Source organism: Barbus barbus (genome assembly GCF_936440315.1).
Source record: "Barbus barbus genome assembly, chromosome: 2".
Lineage (NCBI taxonomy): Eukaryota > Metazoa > Chordata > Actinopteri > Cypriniformes > Cyprinidae > Barbus > Barbus barbus.
This window is the reverse complement of record NC_136730.1, coordinates 30,156,276-30,162,759: the sequence shown is the minus strand read 5'-3', so window position 1 is coordinate 30,162,759 and position 6,484 is coordinate 30,156,276. Positions and strand designations below refer to the sequence as shown.

General features: G+C 35.7%; 1 pseudogene across 1 annotated transcript; it reads right to left on the bottom strand.

Moving 5' to 3' along the window:
• Nucleotides 1-596: 596 nt before the first annotated feature.
• Nucleotides 597-6,157, bottom strand: LOC306881462 (methylthioribulose-1-phosphate dehydratase-like; annotated as a pseudogene). The gene is made up of 6 exons: nucleotides 5,903-6,157; nucleotides 3,282-3,386; nucleotides 1,116-1,164; nucleotides 967-1,029; nucleotides 784-892; nucleotides 597-694 (listed from the first exon to the last, which is right to left on the bottom strand). The product of its transcript is annotated as a methylthioribulose-1-phosphate dehydratase-like (transcript).
• Between the last annotated feature and the right edge of the window lie 327 nt (nucleotides 6,158-6,484).

The following is a 6,484-nucleotide window of genomic DNA, read 5'->3' as shown; positions in this document are numbered from 1 at the left end:
GAGTTCATAAACAATATAAAATGCATACTACTATTACTTTGTATATTTGTATACTACTATTACTATTACTGTTTGTTGACAGAAATTCCAGAAAGTAGACAAAGAGAATCCAATCAAACAAATTAGACAAAAATATTGTGTATGTGCATATATATATACACATATATATTATATTATACATATTAAAGGAAGTATTAAATTCAGTGACAATTCATACAGTTATAACTGTGTATTTCTAAGCAATTTTAGCTTAAAAGCACTTTTATTTGATAGCAATTTCATTTGAATACAAACAGCTGCCAAATTAGGCAACAAATGCTAATTTTGACATTATGATGCCATTGTTGCTAAGCATCAAAGCATCCACACAAAAAGAAGAATGACATTAATTAGTTTCAGAATGCTAGCCATTCTAATCATTTATTCTTATATTTCATTCTGTTTGCAGGTAATTGACATTAAAACTTTGTAAAAAATATACAAAATACTGAAAAGAATATTGTTGTGAACATCATAAATTGTGCAAAAGTGCAGTAAGCATTTATTGTTTTGAAAACATAGTGGTAACATTTGGCAACTTTACAGACTTAAATATATCAAACAATGCCTTTATCTTCAGTGGGAAGAGCAGAGGGTTCCAGGCCACACTGTTTCATCTGAACAGCTGTCAAATAAGTAGTCATAACATTCACACCTGAAAAATAATACAGATTTAAAAGATAAATATTGTATACATACACAGTATATAGCCATGTGGTGTGTATTTAATTTCCTATTGCTCACATTGTCTTTGCTTTCTCCCAGGTCTCTTCCCCAGACGTAGACCCCACAGGAAACATGTGAGTAGCTATAACAGCAGCCTTTGAGTGTGTATGGATAACTGCCTGAGCTCCTGTGAAAAAGAAACGGCAATGTCTTGTAAACAGAGTATAGAACAGAAGCAACCCACTGTGTGTGAAAAGGTACCTCTCATTGTGTGGGCATTCATGAAGAAGGGCGTGCATTGGCTTTTCCTGTGGAGGTGGACAACTGATGTTGGAAATATAGTTTGTTGGCGTTATTTCATTACATGCCGCAACACGCTAGTATGAGGCAATAATAATAATAAAAAACACTTACTTGTATTCTCTCCTTCTGAACACCTGAGGGAGCTATATAAATGTGCTCAATGGAAGAAGAAATAATTATACAAGGGTGGGCCATTTATATGGATACACCGTAATAACATGGGAATGGTTGGTGATATTAAAGTCCTGTTTTTAGCACATTAGTATATGTGAGGGGGCAAACTCCTCAAGATGGGTGGTGACCATGTTGGCCATTTAGAAGTCGGCCATCTTGGATACAACTTTTGTTTTTTCAATAGGAAGAGGGCCATGTGACACATCAAACTTATTGGTAATGTCACAAGAAAAACAATGGTGTGCTTGGTTTCAACGTAACTTTATTCGTTCATGAGTTATTTACAAGTTTCTGACCACTTATAAAATGTGTTCAATGTGCTCCCCTTTGTGTTGGATTGTCAATGCAACCCTCTTCTCCCACTCTTCTAAGGGGGTCAGATCGGGAGACCTTGGGGGCCATTCAACTGGCCCACGACGACCAATCCACTTTCCAGGAAACTGTTCATCTAGGAATGCTCGGACCTGGCACCCATAATGTGGTGGTGCACCATCAATGGAAACCTCAAGGTCACTGGATATTTGAAATTGCTACATGATGATGTGTTTCCCTCTTTATGCACTGAAGCTGGCACTTTCCCTGAGTTTTTCCAGCAAGATGGTGCACCACCACATTATGGGTGCCAGGTCCGAGCATTCCTAGATGAACAGTTTCCTGGAAAGTGGATTGGTCGTCGTGGGCCAGTTGAATGGCCCCCAAGGTCTCCCGATCTGACCCCCTTAGACTTTTATCTTTGGGGTCATCTGAAGGCAATTGTCTATGGTGTGAAGATACGAGATGTGCAGCACCTGAAACTACGGATACTAGATGCCTGTGCTGGCATTTCTCCTGCGGTGTTGCTATCAGTGTGTGAAGAGTGGGAGAAGAGGGTTGCATTGACAATCCAACACAATGGGCAGCACATTGAACACATTTTATAAGCGGTCAGAAACTTGTAAATAACTCATGAACGAATAAAGTTATGTTGAAACCAAGCACACCATTGTTTTTCTTGTGACATTATCAATAAGTTTGATGTGTCACATGGCCCTCTTCCTATTGAAAAAAACAAAAGTTGTATCCAAGATGGCCGACTTCTAAATGGCCAACATGGTCACCACCCATCTTGAGGAGTTTGCCCCCTCACATATAATAATGTGCCACAAACAGGACTTTAATATCACCAACCATTCCCATGTTATTACGGTGTATCCATATAAATGGCCCACCCTGTACATAAATTTCATACATTTGAAAGTATATGGTACATGCATGTTTTTAATTTCTCAAATAAAAATCAGTTTGATGGGCATTAAAATAAACATAGGAATGAAAGTTCTGTCATTGTTTACTCACCCTCGTATTGTTCCAAACTTGTATGACTTTGAATCATCTCTAAAACACAAATTAAAATATTTTTTATTGAAACCCAAGAGGTTTCTGTCCCTCTGTTAAAGGTCCAGGTAACCAAAAAGGTTATAAACGCATTTTAAAATGAGTTTATATGAATCAAGTGGTTTAATTCAAGTTTTGTGAAGAAGTATGATCACTTTATATGATGAACAAATTTAATTTAGGCCTTTATTTGAAGCTAAGCAATGGTCGATGCACATGCAGTACATATATAGTGCATTACACAAGATACACAAAGAAGCTTGTGCATGTGTCTTAACAACTTTTTTTGGACCTTTTAAGATTTGGTTACCTGGACTTTCAATGGAGAAACAGAAAAATTTGAATGAGTGTTTTGCAGTCTTGTGGGTTTTTCAACAACATGAGAGTAAGTAGTTATTGACAGGATATTCATTCTCGGGTTTAAGTCGCAAACATCATGGATGGATGGATAGACTTTAATTAATTAATATAAAAAAGGGAAATATTTCAGAGAGGACACCTGCAGATCCTCAAGATATATTAGCATCTTTTACACCACACACAATTTTGTCATCATAAAATATAATATATGGGAGAAAAAAAAGTCCATTTGTGAGAATTTGGTACATCTGTTTTTAAGACCTTTCCATTTCTTTATCATGAACACTTTTCACGTCACTGATCCACATAGCAAGTGAATATTGCGGAACACAGTGGATTTTATTATTGGTGTGAAATGCCTTGACTATCCCATGCCGCAGGCTTATTCCTCCCCCGCTTCCTGTCACCCAGCCCAGCTTATAGAAGAGCCTGCAGAGCTCTGTGATCAGCACACGAGGATGGTCCTTATCCTTTGACAATAATATAAGATCTGTTACTGCATAGTTACCCCCATAACGCACACTCCTGATCAAATCTTTAATGCTGCTGTCTCGATAAATAACCTTATAAGATTCTGGAGAAACAACAATATCAAATATTTAAGATTTCACAAAACCAGGCACAAGGACATTATATTTATAGTTTTACCCCTATTTCCTTTCCGCTTGTACAGTCTTTATGATCGACGACATTCTTAACACACTGAAAAAGACTGTAAAAAATAATGCTGAAAAGACTCAAGCTTTTAAGATTAATATTTCAGTTCGTTTCGAGGCGCTAAACAGCCCAAAACAACTCAAACCAACACGTGATGCTGCAGCGGAAGAACAGATCTTTAAAAGATAAAAGACCCCCAAACAAGGAGGTAGGCACGTGTCAAAAATGCCAACACACACACACACACAGTTTTAAAAAAAAAAAAAAGCTCCCTAATTTGCTTAGCTCCCTAATTTTGGATATTGTCTAGACTTTTATTATTTTTATGTACATAGAGCTAGATAAACTGTAACCTAAGCCTAACAGAAATTGGTTACAAAACAGTGGTTAAACAAACAAGGTTAAACAAGAGGTACATTAATTCACTGTATGCAGGATTGTGAGCAAAATAAAAGAGTTTTGGATAGAAGTCCATAATAAGATATGCCATCTGTTTTTTCTTTTTCCAGATAGGGTAGAGTGGGGGAAAAGCCCACTTTGTTTTTTTGTGAAACAAAAGCTAAATGTGTTCAGAAAAGTTATCATAGTTTTAGTGACAATTACATAAATTATAAACAAAGTATGAAAAATGTCCAGACTTTTCATGTCATTTGATTTTTAACAAAAAATAAATTTGTACCAAGGGGGTGTTTTACCCCACTGTTGTCAAACACAATTTTTAATGTACACTGTTAATTGTGAGAATAAGTGTCAAAGTAAGAAAATTAATGTCTCAACAGCTCCATAAAACAGCATTTAAAAAAAGTAGATATTATGCAGGGTGCACCGTGCTCAGACATTTTGAGGGGCAGTGGCCCAAACCAAAAAAAGGGGCACTAAGGGGGTGGGTGCTTGTTAATACAAATTATCCAGTTGTTACAAATATACACTACCAGTCAAAAGTTTTTGAAGATTTTTAATGTTTTTTTTTAAAGAAGCCTCTTCTGCTCAACAAGCCTGCATTTATTTGATCCAAAGTACAGCAAAAACAGTAATATTTTTCAATATTATATTTCAAATAACTGATTTCTGTTTTAACATATTTTAAAATGTAATTTATTCCGGTGATCTAAGCTAAATTTTCAGCATCATTACTCTTCAGTGTCACATGATCCTTTAGAAATCATTCTAATATTCTGATTTGCTGCTCAAGAAACATTTCAATTATTATTATTATTATTATCCATATTTAAAACAGCTGAGTAGAATTTTTCATGATTCTTTGATGAATAGAAATATCCAAAGATCAGTATTTATATACTATAACCATTCAACAGCTTGGAGTCAATATTGGAAAGAAATGATAGAAATTAACACTATTATTTAGCAAGGATGCTTTAAATTGATTAAAATTTTGATAAAGACGTAATGAACGAAGAATTTATAATGTTACAAAAGATTTCTATTTCAGATAAATGGTGTTCTTTTAAACTTAATATTCTAAGAAACATGAAAACAATTTTACTCAGCTGTTTTCAACATAATACTAATAATAAATGTTTTTGAGCAACAAATAAGAATATTAGAATGATTTCTGAGGGATTATGTGACTGTAATGATGCTAAAAATTCAGCTTTGAAATCACAGGAATAAGTTACATCTTAAAATATATTCAAATAGAATATTAGAATTAAATAGTAAAAAATATTTCAGAATGTTACTGTTTTTGCTGTGCATTAAAAATCTAACTGTTCAAAAACTTTTGACCGGTAGCGTACAATTAAAAGAGAAGACAGCACTGAAATAATTTCAGACTTTATTGTAGATGTTTTGATAGAGTAGGTTCTCCCTCACTCTCTAAACCTGCTTCTGCCTCATCTTCAATGGAAGTATTAGACATTTAATTTAATATTATACAAGATAAATTTATATTATGTACTAATAAACAGCGCATTTACAACATTTATATTACCAATTGAACTATTACAGGCCTATTAATATGGTTTTAATAAAATATTATATATTATAAAATAAAATATTATATATTATAAAATATTATATATGATGATTTACCTGCTGGCTTGCTGGAGCTTTGAATTCTGCCTTTAGCAGCCTCCCTTTGCTCTTTGTTTTTTTTTTACAAAGTGTACCAACAGAAAATTTGGTGTTATTCATGTAAGATCTGATTGGGTACAATAATTTGATTAGACATTATAAGAACGTGGATATTCTGTACAAGTTGTTACGACTTTTAGAAGACCGAGAGCAAATCATTACTGACAGAAACACAAAAAACAAACTACCAAATTACTGTATTAAATGACTGTAATGTGGATTGCAAAGCATCTACCTGTAATGCAACAAACTTCTGGAAGAACTGTCTTCTCCAGAGAGCGCAGGCACACAGATTGTGAATGATGCCACGAAGCAGCAGGAAAACACGGAGTGGTTTTCGCGGAATCACTGGATCTTTAGCGGAGCGGTAACCGAACGCTTTGAGCTGGGGTGATAGCAGGGGTGGGTTTGGTGAGAGGGGCACCTCAGCCGATGAGGGCAGAGGGGCAGTGGCTCTAGCCACCGGGCCACCCCCCTGTGCATGGCCCATCCTGCAAAAACATTTCAGGAAGGCAGCATCTGCCAGATGTGTTGGTCATGTGACTCCCTTACCCCGTCCTGTGACCATGTTATGTTATTCCCTTGCTATATGTGTCATGTTCTCTTTGGTTCATTGTCCTGTCATGTGGTTTTCAGTTCTGTTTGTTCTTTGGTTCCTGTTCATTTGTTTTGTCTCATCATTGGTTGTTTTCTGCCATGTGTTCCTCATAGTTTGTATCCAAACCAAGGGTCACCAGACCCGGTCCTGGAGGGCTAATTCCCTGCAGAGTTTAGCTTCAACTTGCCTCAACACACCTGCCTGGAAGTTTCAAGTATA